The following is a 20,818-nucleotide window of genomic DNA, read 5'->3' on the forward strand; positions in this document are numbered from 1 at the left end:
GTAAGTGCATATCTCCACGACTTCCTGCCTGCTCTGCCTGGACAGCCTTGCCAGATCCTGCCCCTAATCCATCCTTTCCCAAAGTAACTCTTGACTTGCTGCCAAGAAGACCCCCTTAGTAGTCACCTCTCTCTGCTTTAAGTTGCAAGGGCTGGGGGAGACTAGATGAACTCTGGCTTTATTAACACCACGGATGCGATGACATCGGCTCGTTTAAAGTAGCGAGATTATACTATAAACTCAGCAAGGATAATCAGTCTCTACTTGTAGCATCACATCTTCAGGAATTTTAAAAAAATAATTTTAATTTTGAAATAAAAGGAAGAGATGGAGACCTGGATGTCCCTCTACTATTTCAAAATCAAGTAGGAAATTTAGTTTATAGGTGGGTTCAAGAAAGGATTCCTGTCTTCTTTGGACTATTTAAACAATTTAGCTCATATCCCCTCTTCGATTGCAATTTGTTTGTTCTTCTGTTTAGTGCTTATGTTTGTGGAAGTCCTCCGGGACATCCCTCCCTGTCTCCCTTCCTCCTTCCTTCCCTCCCTTTCTGCCTCTCCTCTTCCTCTTTCTTCCACTGTAGTGTGAACCTTCGAAAAGCAGACCTGGTATTTGGTTCCTTGCTTTGTGCCCTACCACTCAGCACAGATTTTGTCATATGATAGGTGTTCAATCACTGTTTGCTCATTTAAATTGATCACTATAAACAAACTCTTTGCAGCTGGTATGGACCAGTGCCTTTTCCATTGGAAGCTCTTCCTGAAAAACACACGGAGCGTGGGGAAATGAGCACAGAGTAAGTAATCTAACCTAAAAGGTTGTGAAGCCCCATGACACACCCAGAATGCAACAGTCCAAATATGAATTCAGTCCTTGGCTTATTTTTCTTTTCTTTGTTGGCTTCAATACCGACCTTGAGTCATGGGCCAGACTGTGATACAAACAGGACAATTTTTTGTTGTTCTTGCATTTACTTTCATATTCCACACTAAAATCCAGAAATGCTTTATTTATGGCTCAATAATAATAATAATAATAATAATAGGAGAGTATGGTAAAAAATTAAAACAAATATGTAAATACATAAATAAGCAATAGTATTAAAAAATGCTCTAGGGGCTTACCAGAGTCTTTTTAGAGCTTTCTGACATCCATACTCTTACCCTTAGATTTATATAGCACAAAAGAGACAATGGTCATGCTGTAAATTAGAGGATTTTAGTATCTCTGACCTAAGGATGAATTGAGAAACTTAAGTATTTTAAAATAGAATAAAATTTTGTGAAGGTTACATACACACACAGATGCATACATATTTATCCCTACACTATTCAGTGGCAGTAGTCATAGATACTAGTACTATATATCAGTATAATAATAAAACTATATATTGGATACACATTGTCTGCTGGGCATCGTATCCAAGCTTGTGTATTATTTAAACTTCAAATAAATTTATGAGATAGAAATTTGAGGACATTAAATTGCCAAAATTGTTCACATATTAAGTAGCATGGTCAGTATTCAAACCCAAAAAGTCCAACTTCAGAGACCCATCTTTATTGCTACAATGTGTTTGGTATATTTAGTATATATAAAAACTTTTTACTCCAAATATTGTAAAATTGCATGTAAATTTAGGAAATTCCCTGTATACATGAATTATGATTACTTTTTAAAAAAGATTTATTTATTTGAGAGAGCGTGCTCAAGTAGAGGGGAAGGGCAATGGGAAAGAATCTCAAGCATACTTCGAGCTGAGCTAAATGCCCCCTTGATGAGGGGCTGGATCCTAGGACCCTGAGATCATGACCTGAGCCAAAATCAAGAGTCCAATGCTTAGCTGACTGAGTCACCCAGGTGCCTCTAATTACTTATCTTTTACTTTTTAAATTTAAATTAAATTAGCCAACAGATAGTACATCATTAGTTTCAGATGTAGAACTCAATATTTTATCAGTTGTGTATAACACCCAGTGCTAATCACATTATGTGCCTTCCTTAATACCCATCATCCAATTACCCCTTCCCCCCCACCTCCCCTCCAGTAACCCTCAGTTTGTTTCCTATAGCTAAGAATTTTTCATGGTTTGTCTCCCTGATGACTTCTCATTCAATTTCCCCCTTCCCCTATGATCCTCTGTGCTGTTTCACATACGCCACATATGAGTGAAACCATATGATAATGATCTTTCTCTGAATCACTTATTTTTTCAGCATAACACCCTCCAGTTCTATCCATGTCATTGTAAATGGTAAATATTTTTTCTTTGTGATAGCTGAGTAATATTCCATTGTTTATACATACCACATCTTCTTTATCTATCTTCATCTATCGATGGATATCTTGTCTCTTTTTATAGTTTGGCTATTGTGGACATTGCTCTATAAACACTGGGGTGCATGTGCCCCTTTGGATCATTACATTTGTATCTTTGGGGAAAAGGAGGTGAGGTCACAACTAACACAAGGAGATACAGTTTTAAGAACATATTATGAGCAACTATATGCCAACAAATTAGGCAATCTGAAAGAAATGGATGTATTCCTAGAAACTTATAAACTGCCAAAACTGGAAGGGGAAGAAATAGAAAACTTGAACAGACCCATAACCAGCAAGGAAATTGAAGCAGTAATCAAAAATCTCCCAACAAACAAGAGTCAAGTGCTGGAAGGCTTCCCAGGGGAATTCTACCAAAGATTTAAAGAAGAACTAATACCTTTTCTTCTGAAGTTGTTTCAAAAAATAGAAATGGAAGGAAAACTTACAAACTCATTCTATGAGACCAACATTACCTTGATCCCAAAACAAGACAAGGACCTCGCCAAAAAGAGGATTTACAGACCAATATCCCTGATGAACATGAATGCAAAAATTATCACCAAGATACTAGCCAGTAGGATCCAACAGTCTATTAAAAAGATTATTCACCACAACCAAGTGGAATTTATTCCTGGGCTGCAAAGGTGGTTCAACATTCACAAATCAACCAGTGTAATAAATCATATTAATAAACCATATGATCCATATGAACCATATGATCCTTTCAGTTGATGCAGAAAAAGCATTTGACAAAGTACAGCATCCTTTCTTGATTAAAACTCTCCATAATGTAGGGATAGAGGAAACATACCTCAATACATAAAAGCCATATACAAAAAGCTCACGGTGAATATCATTTTCAATGGGGAAACACTGAGAGCTTTTCTCCTAAGGTCAGGAACATGACAGGTATGCCGTTCTCACCATGGTTGCTCAGCATAGTACTAGAAGTCCTAGCCTCAGCAATCAGACAACAACAAAAATGCGTTCAAATTGTCAAAAAACAAAACAAAACAAAAACAAAAACAAAAAAAGTCAAACTCTCACTCTTTACAGATGACATGATACTTTATGTAGAAAATCCAAAAGACTCCACCTCAAAATTGCTAGAACTCATAAAGGAATTTAGCAAGGCAGCAGGATATCAAGTCAATGCACGGAAATCTGTTGCATTTCTATACACTAACAAGGAGACAGAAGAAAGAGAAATTAAGGAATCAATCCCATTTACAATTGCACCAAAATCTGTAAGATAACCTCGGGATAAACCTAACTAAAGAGGTAAGGACTCTGTACACTAAAAACTACAAAACACTCATGAAAGAAATTGAGGAAGACATAAAGAGATGGAAAAACATTCCAGGCTCATGCTACCCAGAGCAATCTACACATTCGATGCAATCCCTATCAAAATAAATTGACAATTTTCACAGAGCTGGAACAAATAATCCTAAAATTTGTATGGAACCAGTAAAGACCCTGAATAGCCAGAGGAATGTTGAAAAAGAAAGCCCCTAATTACTTCTTATTCTTTAACAAAAAACTGGATGGACATTAAAATACGGGGCTTCTTCTGTTTCTTATGTAAATTTGCCAGTGTATGGTTGTCAAAAGCTGAAGCAACCTTGATTTTAGTACGTGGGCAGAGGTAGCCTTGCTGGCCCATGGTGAAGTCTCCATGCTTCTCACTCCCACCTCTGAACTTTTCACATAAAAATAATTCACCTAGACTAATATAATATGCAGAGTCAGATGAAGAGTTTAGAAAAATGTAAACACTGAGAGATTATGATAAACAAAAAGAAAATAGTACTAACCTAGAAAAATAAAATTAATAGGAAGGCAAAACCAAATAGTTTTATTTTCTACCTAGAACTTTTAGGATTAACCTATCCTAAAAACTCTTATCATCTGTAGGTTCCTAAAGAGTGTCTTCAAATGTGGGACATGTACCTTCAGGGAATGCTTAAGATGTTCCATTGGGTTGAAGGAAGAAAATACTAGAACTTCTGGTTGCATTTATTTGTAAACATAAGTCCAGTATTTTACAAATATTTAAAACATGGATGGACAATAGAGGCCTCACTCAGGCCACCAGCAGATGGTCACATACTACTCAAGAAATATCTAGAGGGAAGAGAAGAAGTCTCAAAATGTGGAGGGATTGGCAGTGGAACTTTCATTTTTCTCTTTTCTCATGTATTGCAATAATTTTAGTTTACTTTTACCTACTTGAGTGAATTTATAAATTATATAAAATAGTTTTAAAAACTCTAATGCAAATGAAATTTGTAAGTGACTTAAAATATTCCTATTAAGAAACTGAAAATCCAAGATGTATCAACAATTATAAGCACAGCAGTATCCAAGAACATGGGCAAAGAAGCAAACCCATTCTACTAGGATAAGAATTTTATCTCCCACACCATAAAATAAAAATGTTAACCTGAGTATTTAAAATTATTAGGGAGACTATACCAATTATGGATTTGAATCCATTTTAATTAATTATGAAGCTCCTCTTGAGGGCATATTGTGACTTGCTTGTTTTTAAGTCAATAACGGCATGATGCCATCATTACTAAGATATAACCCTTTGATTTTTCGAACAATGCTTTAAGATGTTTGGAACTAAACTAAGCACTTTTCAAAATTTCTCTCAAGGTCAAATTAATAACAAAGGAAACATTTTTGAGATTCTTTACTAGCCGAAACCTGAAATCATTAGAGAACCAGTTACTTTGCCTGTTGCACAGAAATGTCTGCAGGAAGTAATAGACAACAATGGGGTCAGAAGGCAAAATGTATACCCTTGTCAGGCAAAAGAGTTTTAAGGCTCATAGAACAGTCCAGTTCTCTCCTCCTGTTCAAATCTATACATCCTTATGAACTAACTTTTTCAGCAATCACAAGCCTTTAAATCAGGTTCTGAAATGATTTATAAGTTGAAGAGTCTTGCACTAACTTCTGAGACTGGCCCTTAAAATTCTGTGTTGAATCTTTTAGATTTTACTTCTCTCTTTAAAAAAAAAATTATTTATTTATTTATTTATTTATTTATTTATGAGACACAGAGAGAGAGAGAGAGAGAGGCAGAGGCATAGGCAGAGGGAGAAGCAGGCTCCCTGTGGTGAACCTGATGTGGGACTCTATCTCATGACCCCAAGATCATCACCTGAAGCAAAGGCAGATGTTCAATCACCGAGCCACCCAGGTGCCCCTTTACTTTTCTTTTTAAAAGTGACTTTGGAGGGGTGCCTGGGTGGCTCAGTCAGTTATGTGTCTGCCTTCGGCTCAGGTCATGATCCTGGCGGCTTCGGATCCTGGGATTGAGCCCCAGGGCTGGCTCCCTGCTCAGTGGGGAGCCTGCTTCTCCTTTTCTCTCTGCCACTCGCCCGGCTTGTGCTCTCTCTCTCTCTCTCAAATAAATAAAATATTTTTAAAAAATAATAAAATGACTGTGGAGGGTCCACATGTGGCTGTGTTGCAATATGAACTCAGCCTTAAGTTACATGAGAGAAAATCGCCCAGAAAGCATACTGACATTGGACTTTAATATGAGCCAGAAATAAAATGTATTATAAGAAGCCAATGAAAAGTCAGTGCTGTTACTACAGGGCAGATAGTACTATTCAGATGAATGTAATTGCTAATACTATATTTTAATGACAGCAAAATGCTTTTGTATATTGTTAAGCATAATACAAATTATATCATTTTATTTCATCTGGATGTAATAATTTTTAAATGTCTGTTTTTTCATATCATGTAATGTATATGATATATTTCCAAGTGTATACATATATTTGGGTTGTATGATATTTTTTTCTTGATGAAAAAGCAATCAAAACCATTTAGAGGGAGTTAACTTGAAATATATGATTAGCTAAGAAATTGTCACCATGAGCTATATAACATTTAATTCACACTCTATTTAAGGGTATCAGTAGGATACCTTCAGACTTGTTATTTTCACAAATCTAATCCATATATCTAGAGCATGAAAGATAAGAAATGAATGTTAGTTGCATCCCGCTTCCATTCATCTCTTCTGATCTGCACCCAATTTTAGTTGAAATAGGTCATCATAGCCAACTAACAATTTCAAAGTGAGTATTAATACCAAGGGATAAAACCAGTTAGTATGCATGGCTGAAGATGGTATTCTCCGAAACACTCATATTCTTGAAGTTCTGTAATGTATAAGCATTGTGTCCGAGAAATAAAAACAGAAACGATTCCATTTTATGTGAAAAAAATGTTAAAAGATAAGTAAATGTGAATAGATAGATATACATCTCCACATAAATAGATGACTAGATGTACACACACACAAATATGGATGTGTTCACTTACACACATATTGGGTCTTTATTTTATAGAGTCAGAATTTTTTTTATCTAAGAGACTCATTTATTACTTGAACAGAAAGTAATTGAGGTAAAATTGAAGTGAATCTTAGCTGCAAGGGAAAATGAGGGTCTTGGGTCTCGTTTTCCTGAGTTAAATCAAGATCACATGCTTCTTTCCATGGTTTGGTAGAAAATTTTTATCCTTTTCCAGTTACCAAAGCCAAAGAGTCAATTTTCCAGCTCTTAACATCTATGCGTCTTTCAAGAATAGCTGGTAAGCTCACAGAGAGTGCCTGAGGGCTCACTTCAGAATGTATCCATTTTGAAAAGTTTGTGGCTCTTAAAAGTCTAGAATTAAAAGCAGTAGGAAGAGTGGCCTTTGAAATCTTTGCAACTGTTGACAGCTATTAGCTCTCTGGGACTTTCCGGCTACAATAACATCCACCGAGTGCACTTTTGGCCATGTCTCACTAGAAGTTCTCACCTTATCATCTGATCAAAAGTTTGACCTTTTAGGTCACTTTGTGAGAGTTTCAAATATTCTTTTAAAAAGGCAAGGCCAACATTTCCACACAACTCAAGCTAGATGAAAGTGTTTGGGCTAAGTGATGGCTCCCTCTCAACTTCAAGGAAACCCTTCCAACAGTAGTGCTTTGCCTCATTATTTTTTCAAAACAGTGCTATGGACTGAGTATCTGTGTTCCCCCCAAATTCCTGAGTGTAAGCCTTCCTCCCCAGTGCAATAGTATTTGGAAGTAGGACTTTTGGGAGGTAATTAGGTCATTAGTTTGGTGGTCTCATAAATGGGAATAGTGCCCTTGTAAGAAGAGCTATGAGATAGATGATGACACTCTCTGTCATGTAAGGACACAGCAAGAAGGCAGCTGTCTGCAAACCAGAAAGAGGGCTCTCACCAAACACACTGAATCTACTAGCTCCTTGATCTTGAACTCCCCAGACTCCAGAAATAAATGCTTATTATTTAAGCCACCCAACCTATGGTATTTTATTATGGCACCTAAGACAAATGGCAGTCCATCAACCAAGCACTCCTAACATAGCAAGCTACTTGAATACAAACTTTATGTTATAAATGTTGGAAGTTGATAGCACAGTGTTATGAAGTCAGTTTTGCAATTGTGACCTTTACTTCTTAGGAGTGATTCAGTTTGTATCAATAATTGTGGTGAGAGAAACTATACATTTCCTCTCATCTTTCTTGGTCAGTGGAATTGTCGATTCATTAGAGAGATGACATTTGGGGGGATGTCATCTATTATTACTCAATGTAGAGATCTTTGTTATGGTATCTCAAGGCACGAAGGGACAAATGGTCTCTTGGCATAATAAGGTCATGCTTATTCATTCATAAGAATTACTAACAAGGTTTTCACAGCAAAGTGCATATGACTTTTTTTTTATGTCTCTGGATTATTTGGGAGAATTTATGTTGCTTCAGAAGGAAGTGGCAAGATGTGTTTGATTTTAGGTGCTCTATAAAATACCAGATGTAGCCTCATGTGCATGTTCTCCTCATCTCATCTTTGCTTCTAAATAAGTGAGCAGGAGCCAGGAAACCACTAAAAACAGAGTCCATCCCTGGCCCTTATGGAAGAGCTTTTATTAGACCGGGGAGGGAGAGCCCGGAAAGCCACTGACATCTAAGTCTGCAGCATTTATAAGACATGAGAATGGATTAACATGGACTGAGATTTTATTATTTGAATAAGTAAATTCATCCCCCTCTGCTGACCCACACAACAGAAAAAGGAGGAAGATGTGGTTAAAGGGGAGAGAGTACTTCTGCACATGAGGTGGAATGGCACAGGCAAATGTCTCTAAAGTATGTCGCACTCACAACAACCACTCTGAGAGGGTTGTAGCAATAAACCAATATCTCTAAGAAGACAGGGAAAGAAGGAATGGCTGCATGGTTTCCATCATGCAGTTTCTCTTCTCTATCTTGAAGGTTTGTTTGAGTGCTTAAAAAAAAAAAAAGATTATGATAGGGATTTTAGCTTCTTTGAGTGCCATAACAGAATACCAGAGATTGGGTGGATTAAACAGTGGAAATTTATTTTCCTAGAGTCCGGAGGCTGGAAGTTCACGATCAAGGTGCCCACAAGGTTGGTTTCACATCTCTTCCACGCTTACAGTAGCTCACCTTCTCACTGTGTGCTCACTTGCAGGTGCACAGAGAGAGCTCTCTGGTTTCTCTTCCTCTTCTTACAAGGACACCAGTCCTATGGGGTTAGTGCCCCACCTTCATAACTTCCCTTTGTTAATGATCTCTTTAGAGGCCCCAGCAATACAGTCACCTTGATGGTGAAGATGTCAACATGTGAATTTTGAGGGGACACAATTCAGACCCTAACGGTAGATGTCATGTTAAATAAATTAAAACCTTAGCAGATAAAAGAGTATAATAGCAAATGAAGCCAGGGATTAAGTTACTGTGAATAAATGTATCTAGTAAGATCCTGACTAATTACAGTAACTCAAGGTAACTGCATCTCCCAATGACCAAAACAAAGAGGTAAACATCAGGTATAGAGCTCACGCTACTCAGGGGAAACAAAGCTTTTCTTAAAGTCCTAAAAAATATTTCCATTTCAATTATACTTGTAGACTTCGAGTAAAAGCCAGTTTAATAACATTGCGTCTTACTGTATCCCTCACTGCTAGCTGTGGGAATAAAAGCAAATCAAACATCTGGTGAAAGTATTGCTGTGAAAGGTCCACACACTGTGTGTCAAACCCACAGCTATTGGGTGACACTCCCAATAAGCGAACGGTTCAACAATTGTTATTCATATATCTAAAATAAGTAATAATGAGAAATATAAAATTAATTTCCATTTTTGTCCCTTATTAAAAAGTTACACTAAGGTATGTCTTAACCAAAAGGAAAAATAAAAAACAGATTCAAACAATATGGATATATTTTTCTTCCTATGTTTGTTCTCCATCCAAATGTACAAGGTAGTTTTTATTTTACGAATTTGCGAGGGCAGTAGGAAAACTGCAGAGGAACTTGTGACTTGCGTATACTGTATCTGAGTTGCTTGGGGTTGCATAAAAGAGTGAAGAAGTAAACGCATGGGTAAAGTAATTGCACAAAAGGACCTGAGCATTGGAAGGAATGGCTCAGCAGCCTCGTTTATAAATTAGAAGCTCCTGCGCTGAAAGATTGGCTTCTAAAAGGGAAATGACCATTTCTGTGTCGGTTTAGTACACAAGTTAAAATGTTATACTAATCGCCATATGTCATTGGAACTTCAGTACCCAGTAGATACTGCTCTAGATAGTGATGTTATGCACAAAGGAGGCTCATGGATGGAATCCAGGAACCCCAGGAAGCTCTCTCTAACCTTAGCCCCCACCACTTCCCTTGCAAACATGTTCACTTCACGTGCCTCGTAATCACCAATAGGGAAAAATTGAAATAGGTTGGGGGCACTAGATCCAAGGGGCAAGATCAAAATACACTTATTAGTGAACATGCGCATTCCTAGCCCTTTAAAAAATTTGACCTCTTTTTTATTGAATTAGTTACTATCGTTTCAAAGTACAGGGAAAACCTCCCCCATAGATAGATCATGGAAAATGTACACAGGGTGTTAGGAGGAGAGTATGTGTTTCTCAAGGTAGAAGAAGGCCCTGATGAAAGAGTACCGACTCCAGGTGATGGGTCCAGGATCTCCTCAGTCAGGTCCCCAACTTTCCCTGCTCTTTGCTCTGCTCATGAAATACCAGTTAGGAGGTAGCCTGTTCAACTTCCTGTCTCCAGAACACATGTCAAGAGGGTTTTTTGTTTTGTTTTGTTTTGTTTTGTTTTTTACAGTTGGAACCTTCTCTGAAATTTTGATATTAAAGGCACTTTGGCTGCCATGTGACCTTTTGGACCACCTCAATATTTTATGATTTAATAGATATGTGTTTTCATCTTATTGAAGCAGAATGAAACTCCTTTGGGACAGTCCTTTATCTCACCCTTGTTTAAACTTGCTCTCCTGCCCCTGAAGAAACAGCCTGGCATTGAGAGAAGTGGGAGTGGGGGATGGAAAATATTCCAATCCTCATTCAGCTAGTCCAACCATTAGCTATGTGGTTTCTGGCCTTTTATTTAACCTTCCCAAGATATCATTCTATTCCAAGAACACGCGGGGTGTGTGAAAGAGTGGAGTTAGCGGACTCGCTGCTAGTGAGTAAGAGGTTTAGAACAAACAGCTGATCCCATTCACATGGGTTTGAGGTTTTAGTGTTCTTGGCCTTGTTTGCAGAAACCTTTCTTCAGAGACGTTCAGCTTTCAATACCTTTAAGAAAATGCCTTGAGAAGATCAAGGGAAAGATCACTTTTAAGCTGAGTGCAAAACCCAAAGCTCACTTAGATATCCCTGGCTTATTCCACTACTGGATAGACTTATGTTCTTGGGCAAAGATGACTGTTTTTCCTGGCTCTCCTCCTCAAATATGCAGACAAATCCTCGATGGCAGCAACACCTAGAGAAGAGTTTATAGCCAACTCTGTTAAAGGGAAGTCGGTAATAGGAGTGCTGTTTGCTGGTGCCAAATGGCATGGTTGTTCTAATATTGGGGAAAAAAAGTTCAGCATCTTGGGTTGCTATTGATCACCGTGAGTGATTTCATTCTTTCTTGAATTGAAGTTGTTTGTCGCAATGGTTAGGGTAGGTTTTGACCAGGGTAATTTTGAAAAAAATAATGAATAGTGGCCTTTGTTTATTTGTTTGTATTTTTAAGACCTGCTTTTATAGAGTTGGCATTACAGCTACCAACACACAAAAGAGGTAGTCTGTCAAATATACTGAAAGAGTTGTTGGAAAAGAGGCAAAATATTAAAATGAAAAAAGAGAAGATGGAGAAGAGGGCAAAGGGTGTATTTTATATTTGAACTGGTATAACTAGCTGATTATTAATGGTCATTCTGTAAAAACCTTGGTTTGCATTTTTGGGGGGCCAGTCTTAGTCTTCTAGTCTTGGTCTTGAAAATCTTCCCCTCCTCCACTTTCATCCCAGCTGTTGTTACCCATTGTAACTGTGAGGCTTCTGCAATACAGGGTTTAATATTTTATAGTAGCTTAAGATTGGGTTTGTTTCTTTCTGTGACTATTATGTTGTCATGGCAAAACTCTTGTGTAACATGAGAACCATAATTTCCATTTCACAAAGAAAATAATGATTCTTCAAGCTGACTTAAAGAGCTCAACAATCAAAACGAACAGCAAAGAACCCATACTTACATATCTCTCAATTGTATTTGATTGGTATAGACCTAAGGAAATGGTCATTAATCAATGTCCTATGCTATAGCATGCTCTTATCTCCTTGGCACTTATTATGGAAGCATTTGTTCATTATTTCATATCACTGGTTCTTTTAACAACATGGAGATAATTTCATTAGGAAATTCAGAACTTTTACCAGGATTCATGGAAAAACACATTCCTTTATGCCCTGGTTTTGAAATTCCTTACTGAACCTGAATTTTTGGAATTTCCACAGCTTAAAGCAACTGTTGTAAAAGAAACTTAGTATACTCCTTGATGTTCAATCTGCTTTACTTTCTGGATGAATGCAAAATTAATGCTTTTGGTGACAAATTATCTTATTTAGAATTTATACATATTTTTCCCAGAAGGACTTATAGAAGTAAAACAAAATTAAAAAAAATATTGCTCTACTGGGTGTTATACTATATGTTGGCACATTGAACTTAAACAAAATATATAAAAAAAGAAAAATATTGCCTTTACTATTTGCAAAATAACATAGTTCAAATGGATTTTTTTTGCATGTCCTTTGGAGTATACAGACTCAAAAAGATAGATCCCTTTTTGGAACAGCAATTTATTTTTTCCCACAATTCCTTAGGCTGAAAGGCAGTCTACTGGTCTTACCTGAACTCTCCTGGGAAGTTGCAATCAGGTAAGCAGTGGATTGATTGGCTGAGAAAGCCAAGCCAGTTTCATTCATACACCTGGGAGATAGTGCTGTCTGCCTGTCAGCTGGGGTACCTTGTTCTCCTCATCTGGATTCCATCCAGAGGACCTCACAAAGATAGGTCTTATCCTCTTTGTTGTCCTTCGTCACACTTCCTTTCCTCTTCCAGTTTGCAGTCCTTAATCCTCAGGTGCTCGTGATATTTTTTAGCTTCTGTAATCCATTTGTCATGTGGAAGATGTGGACACTTCCTGCCTTTTCACTTTTTTGTCACACTTGTTAGATTCCTGCTGTTTTCTTTAGCTACTTTTATTCCTTGCCACTTATTCTTACAGCTTTGATCACCTCTGGGACTAGTTTGTATTTCTGGTCTGTGTCTATTCATTCTTTGGAGAGAATCTGCAAAATGGAAAAAAAAAACATGGAAAATTTTCCATAATTAAGTACTGAATTTGCACAGTCCTGATTTATGTACTATGATTCTTTGCAAAGGACTTTTTTTTTTTAACTTCCGTGCCTTTTAAAGTGTTCTCTTTTATTTTCTATTTTTGTTTCTTTTTAAGATTTTTTTTGAAGATTTTATTTATTTATGAGAGACACAGAGAGAGGTAGAGACATAGGTAGAGAGACAAGCAGGCTTCCTGCGGGGACCCCGATGTGGGACTCGATCCCGGGGCCTTGGGATCACAACCTGAGCCAGAGGCAGTCACTCAACCGCTGAGCCACCCAGGCATCCCTAATTTTGTTTCTTTTTAAATATCAAATATGTCTCTCTACTTTATTTTTAAATATGTATTTCTTGATGTCAACTAAAAACATCCTACATTTCCATTGTCTTTTTTTCTATATTTTCCCTCTCTCAGTAGAGAAATTAGATGCAATGGTTCACTCCAACAAAAACACAATTGGATCCGAGTGAACACAGTCTCTTAAATCTCCTGCCAAGGAGCCACACTCTCTGCTGCTGCTCATTTAAGCACTTTGACACCCACCTGGGGCTATTGTCACAGGTGTTTATTCTATACGCCATTCAGAATCATGGTGTCCAAGACTAAATGTAATCAACCTACTAAGAAACAAAGGGAAGCACCCAGCAGAAACCATCTGAAAGTCTATTATATCTATCATCATGAAAGCCACATTCCTAATTATTTTGGCTTAGGAAGGGTAAGAGTTGTAGAGCTTTTAAAAAAAGATCATGCCCCTGAACAGTAAATATTATGAAAACCTCAAATCATCAAATAATAAATAGAATTGTTGTAAAAAAGTCCTCTTAAAAAAAAAAAAAGTCCTCTTATTTTAAGTACAATTGTTCCTAACCACAATAAAGACAATATGAATGAAAAGTGCCTCTTTGAATTTACTGTAGTCAGATGTGACTCATATGATTATCTTACCTTGAACATCTTTACTGCTATTTATTTTAAAAATTTTATTGGATGAATTCTGTTCATTATCTCTTAAGTGACATTGATTTTTCAGTTCTCAATGCAAAATTTTATTTGTCTTAATTCATGATTAAAATGACATGGAGAATTAAATATAGGACCTTTTCCTTCAAGGTCAGAATAAATTGAGGACCAATAAAAGGGAGAAATTAAGAAACCTGGTTTCCTTTTGGTTTATTACTTGAAAATAGCAAAATACTCCATCTGTCTGGAGAACTCTCCAAGTAGTTACTGCTACTTATGTTTATTATTTCCATTAACTTTTCCCAAGAAGAACTCTGGGATCTTATAATAATTTTCATATTTTATAAGCAAAGAAAATAAGTGCATTCAAACATGTTGGAAAAGAAAATGGATAGTTACTAAGAGTATAAGAGAAAAAATTAAAATAAGCAAGACAAATAGAAGAGTTAGTTTGAAACTCAGTTGAGTAGTGATTCAGGTTGGACCCTTTCTTGTGGAGATAACTGAGGATCTAAGAGTAGATACGGTCTCAAGGGTCACTTAGCCTCTGAATTGAAAACAAAACCCTTTGGTCTCCTGGTGGTTAATTGAACCCTTTCCACACCAGACCACACTGCCTTCCTGGAATTTACATGGCACTTTCATCCTAAGCACTGGCACACTCCAGTGTCCAGGGTTGCCTCCAGGTCCTTAGGTTTGGTGGGTGGTCAGTATTATTTTACAGAGAGAGAAACAGAGGTTTCAGAGGAGTTAAGTGACTTGCAAAGTGTCAAACAAGACTTCTGAAGGCTGATCTAGAAACTCAGGGCACAGCGGAGATATTCTTGAGAAAAAGTGATTCTTACTTATTTTGAAGAAAAATAATTTTGAGGGCAAATAGATGTAAAAGAGCTATGTTCTACATTTATAAGGGATTACAAAACACAGCAATGATGACTTTGCAAATTATTTCTCTAATTCGAAACGTGTGGGGATTTCACATTTTAAAAGACCCTTATTAATAATTTTCCCTGAGTTTTTGAAAGTTCTGGAGGACTGATACACTTACAAGGATTAATTTACCTTTGCTGAACCTTATTTCTGTGATATCTGCTCTGCTCTGCAGGGTGTGGAGTTAAGGAGAAGACACGCTACTTATCCTACAAGAAAATTGGAAAGATCTTAGCTTTGAGAAGTAATGTTTCCAGATGGTTGAAATCGAAAGCAGACTTCCTCTCCTTGCCTGTTCAGCCAAAGTTTTATGCAGCAGTAAATAAGCTCTTATTTGCTTGTTGTGCATTTTATTGCAGGATACAGAAGGATTGAGGTGACTGATTTTGGGGAGAATGATTCCCTTCTCTGTATATTTGGAAGGGTAGATACTGCTTCCGCCTTAAAACAGAAATACATAGATCACAATTTTAATTTCAAGAATACTACAGAATTCTGTTGATTCTTTGATTTTATTGGTTTTTTTCCCCTAAGACTTTTCTAAAACTTGCAGAATGCTCTCAATTTCCATTTCACAGACCGAGGCAGAAAAGCACAATGATTTTTCTTGCCCTTAAGCTTTAAATATTAAATTTATTCTCATGTAAGTAAAAGCTCAATACATTGATTTTTTATTGCATATACAACAATAAACAATTTTAGAAAAAATAATGTTCTTGGAAATCTAAATTAGATTTTTTAAATGCCAATTTTCTCATTGATGGGTTTGTGACCATAAAGGATACAGTTGACAAATGGGTTGGAGAGTTGGTTATCTAGTTTCCAAAGGTAATTTCAGTTTGTTTTCTGGCTTATAATTTCTATCCCATTTTTGGTAGAAAATCATGGTAGAAATGGTGGAAACCATCTCAGCCATGATCTTTGCTGGATAATGTTTCTGGGCCTTCCCCAATAGACTGAACAAAGAGAATATGTGCTGGTTACATAGTGGAATTAATAGAACTAGCTTGTCAAACAACAGTAGTGTAGGTGAAATCTCATTCTATAATATGACAAAATTTAATTATTGTGAGCTATGTTATATGTTCAACCTCTCCCAGTCTATCTTTAAGATGAAAAAAAAAAAAGGATGCAATATTGTTGCAGAATCACCTCACTGCTTTTTTTTTTTTTTAAAAAAAAAAAAAGCTCTATGCCTACTGAAAGTGAGTAATTGTTTTCTTTATCTTCAAATGTGTGAATGATCAAGACTGAATTTTCCAAGATCTGCAGAAGTCAGGTGCTTAATTTAGGATGAAGTGAGAACTCAGCAAGTACTGAGAATGGTGGTTGGAAAGAATATTGGTTATACTCACTTTGACATAGTTATAAATATCCTCATCCACAGACAAGTGGGCAGGCACTACACACTTGGGATAGAGGGTAGAACACATGAACACCTCTGGTTCATTTCACGGACATGTGCTGAATGTCTATGGTGTGCTGGATACTGCCCTTGACATCTGCTAAGGGCTAAATGTTGTATTCCCTGCAAAATCACATGTTGATTCCTAGCCTCTAAGATGATGATATTAAGGAGTGGGGCCTTCAAGATCTGATTAGGATCTCGAATGGGATTATGAAAGAAGCCCTAGAGATATTTCTTTTTTTTTTTTTAATGATAGTCACAGAGAGAGAGAGAGAGAGAGAGAGAGAGAGAGAGGCAGAGACATAGGCAGATGGAGAAGCAGGCTCCATGCACCGGGAGCCCGATGTGGGATTCGATCCCGGGTCTCCAGGATCGCGCCCTGGGCCAAAGGCAGGCGCCAAACCGCTGTGCCACCCAGGGATCCCCCCTAGAGATATTTCTTTCCTCTTTCACCATATGAGAATGCAGTGAAAAAATGTCATGGATGAACAAGGAAGTGAATCCTCATCAGATATCGGATCTCCTGGGACCCTGATCTTGCATTTCTCAGCCTCCAGAATTATGAGAAATAAATTTCTGTAGTTTACTGGGGTTTTGTTTTTGTTTTTGTTTTTGTTTGGTTGTTTTGAGTAAGCTCTGTGCCCAATATGAGGCTTGAATTCACAAAACAGAGACCAAGATGTGCATTTTCTACCCACTGAGCCAGCCAGGCAACCCATACATTTCTTTCATTGAAGTGGATGGTATGGTATTTTCTGATAGCAGCCTGAACAGACTAAGGCAGCATCTTTATTCAGTGATGAAAAAGACACAGTGCATGATCAAGGAATGAAAACCCTAGTTGGTTTGCTTTTAGACCATCTTAGCTTGTGTTTGGGTTTCTTAGAGAAAGGATTCTTAAAGGGGGGTTAAACCCTTAAAGAAGGGTTTCTTAAAGAAGGGCTTCTTGAAAGTAGTACAAACCAAGAGAGAAAAGATGGAAAGAAGTTCAAGTGGACGGGGCAACTGGAACAGAGGCACAGAATTGTGAAACATGGCACATACATAGGGGACTAGAGGCTATAGGCAACTTTAATTACTACAACCCAAAATCTGGAGGCAAAGTATAAGAAGTAAGTGGTCATAGTCACAAATAATCTCTTTTTTCTGTCTCTTTGTGAGATAATAAATGTGATTATGGCAGCGGATGTGCTTGGTTCATCCTGAACGCCCCAGTGTTTTGCAAACACCCGATAATATCTTATTAACAAGCAATCATTTATTGATGTCTAAGTGCATGACCTGAATAAAAGCAGTGTGAATCAGTTCAGAGCAAGGGATCGGTTTCTAAAATATTCAATATGTCAAAATACTGGGCCTTGCCAATCAAAATTAAAAACAACATCCAAGTACCTGTATTCATTAGATCACATGTACTCCAGGACAAGGCATAGCATAGTGTTAAGGATGTAAAGTCAGGAATGATCTTAGCTCAAATCCTGGCACCCTTACTTCCTAGCCATGTGCTCCCGGGCAAGTGATTTGATCCATCTGTGCTTTGGGTTGCTCAAATGCAAAATATAGTACATACCTCATCATGTGGTTCTGAGACTTACAGGAGTTAAATCCCATAAAGCACTTAGAACAAAGCCTGGCAGACAGCACATATTCAATGAAAAGCTCAGATTAAAATCTCATTAAGTTATTAGCAGTGACTGTTTCATTGCAGGGAGGTGAGTTGACTTTTAAATTTCAGCAATACCTCTTCTTTCAATCCTCACTCTTTCTCTGAAGGCTGTCACTGTCTTTATTTAACAATCTGCTAAATTCACACAGATAGCCAGCACGAGAGCTGGGTTCTGAGCTGGAAAGGTTTCATTCCCCCATAGCATTTTTTACAGAATCTTTTCAAGGGGGAGCTCACAGCTCAAATATAGTGGTAGGGAAGTAGTCAAAAGTCCACTTTTAACTACTTCTGTGAACATATGTTTTGGCAAGTTGCATCAGACTGAAGACCCATTCAACCAGTGCAGAGGTACCTGTTCTTAACTGATGCCAACACCAAGAGCTTTAGGGAAGTTCTACAAACATGTGATTTTTGTTATAGTCCATTAAAGATCTGTCATCCATAAATTTAGCTAAAATATTTTTATGCCTAAAATGAATTTTCTTTGACCATGAGTTCCACCTTTACTTGAGATTCTAGTATAAGTGGTTTTCATCTGCTTATATCTTCCTCAACTTGGATAGTTTGGTGTTCATCATGTACTAATCTTTATATCACTTGTCTTGTAGAGCATTAGCAAAAGCACAAGCAAAATTTTGGAAAAAATAAATATGAAGGTAGAGCGGACACTTTAGGAGTGAGGATTTTGCAATTCAGCTTTGGGAGAAATAAAACAAATTTTAAAAAAAGAATCCCACACTTTAGGGATGCCTTAGAGGGTCTGACGATGATGAGCAGAGTCCTGCGGAGGGAGCCTCATAGGGCTGGGCCACTGTGCACCGTGGCCCAGCAAGGAAGTGAAATTGCTCACGGGAATTTCCCAGCTCACTCCTGGCCACTGGATTAAATCGAGGTCCTCCAAATCTTTTTCTGACAAAAGTTACTTTCAATTTCTAGGAGGAATAAAGAAAGGTTTTAAATAAGATGAGTCAAAACTTCATAAAATTTCTGAAATGAATTGAATATATGGACAAGGAATCCAGCCCTAGAAAATAAATAGGTCCCTTGGGAGAGTCCTCTCTTGTGGGCTGTGAAGAGGGTTGATCCCTGAGGGTTCATTATCTGTCTGCTGAAGAAAGATAGACATTGAGAACAAACTTGTACAGCAGTTTGGAAGTAATGTTATATTTGTTTCATTTGATTGTAAGAAATGGCCATAATGTATGCCTTCAGTTTCTTGTGCTGTTTTTGTTTTGTCTTATGAATTTACTTGCTTTTTCATTTTAAATTTCTAGTGATTCATTCTTTATTTTATTTTTACATAAGTATCAGTCAGGGATGAATAGGTGAAGGAAAAAAATTGACACCTTTCCATAGATAGTTTGACAAGTACTGTTTTAGACTGAATGTTTTATTTTTCAACAAAGTGAAGCAAATTTACAATCACCACGTTAAAACTGTGGGGGAAGGAAATTTAAAAAATTTCTACCAAGCAAGAGAAGGTAAGTGGAGGTTAATTTTATATTGTCCAGTATTCCCATTTTATTTTTATTTTTTATTTTTTAAAGATTTTATTTATTCTTAAGAGACACAGAGAGAGAGGCAGAGACACAGGCAGAGGGAGAAGCAGACTCCCTGTGGGGAACCCAATGTGGGACTTGATTCTAGGATCCCAGGATCACGCCCTGAGCCAAAGGCAGATGCTCAACCACTGAGCCACCCAGGTCCCTATCACTGACAATCTTATTGGGTAATATGTTGAATTTATCCTTTTAATTTGATACACATACAATATATATTATAAGTGCTTTGATAGTTGCATTTGTGTCTATATCTTCTAATCATAACAATATCACATAATTTTTAACAGCAGTTTCTTTGCAAGAAAATTTTTTGGGATTATAGTCGTTCTGTTGAGAGGATGATACAACATTTTATATTTCTAGTATGTACATCTTCTCGAGGTTAGATTTCCTATATGTTAATTACTTATAATGTTTACACTAAAGCCTTTTGTTTTTCCTGAATTTACTTTCTTCAAAAATACAATAGATTATGTTTAATTAGAGGAAAAGTTTTTTCATCTTTTCCAGTGTTCTCAATCCCTGTAGATATTTCTATTTGGTTCTTGTTAGAAGCTGTGAGGGAAGGAAGTATGGTTCAGTGATTTATGTTTTTAAATAAGACAAATATATGAAAAATGTTAAACTCCATTTTTACAAAGGAATCTAAAATAACCAGCGTTTTCCAATATTAGCAGTACTGAAATCAGACCTGGCAGGCAGGACCCCTGCCCTGACATACCTAGAGGATGTGTCCACCCACACACATCCCTCTAGATCATGCTCTGGGAATAGGGGAGTTTGAGGTTCCCTGCCCCAAAGGTAGAGCCTGATTCCTGGCCTGTGTGACCATCTTCCTTGAGTCTGTAGCCCTGAAGTGACTGCAACAGAAATGTGAGCAACTAAAGGCCCAATGAGTCCCAGAGGCATCTGTGGGGGAAGTGGCAGACACTGATCTGAAGTGTGGTCTGGGATGTCCATATGCCCACAAGACCTACAAGGTAAGGGACTGAGCTTGGTAGGGATTGTGGTGGAGGGAAAAGGGCCCTGACCTTATAATTTTAGGTACAGAGCTGACTCCAGAGTTTTAGGTACAGAGCCAAAAACAAGACTTCAAAAAAATTTGTTTGAAGATTTTATTTCTTTATTCATGAGAGACACACAGAGAGAGGCAGAGACACAGGCAGAGGGAGAAGCAGGCTCCACGCAGGGAGCCTGACGTGG

This window comes from Vulpes vulpes, chromosome 13, assembly GCF_048418805.1.
Source record: "Vulpes vulpes isolate BD-2025 chromosome 13, VulVul3, whole genome shotgun sequence".
Lineage (NCBI taxonomy): Eukaryota > Metazoa > Chordata > Mammalia > Carnivora > Canidae > Vulpes > Vulpes vulpes.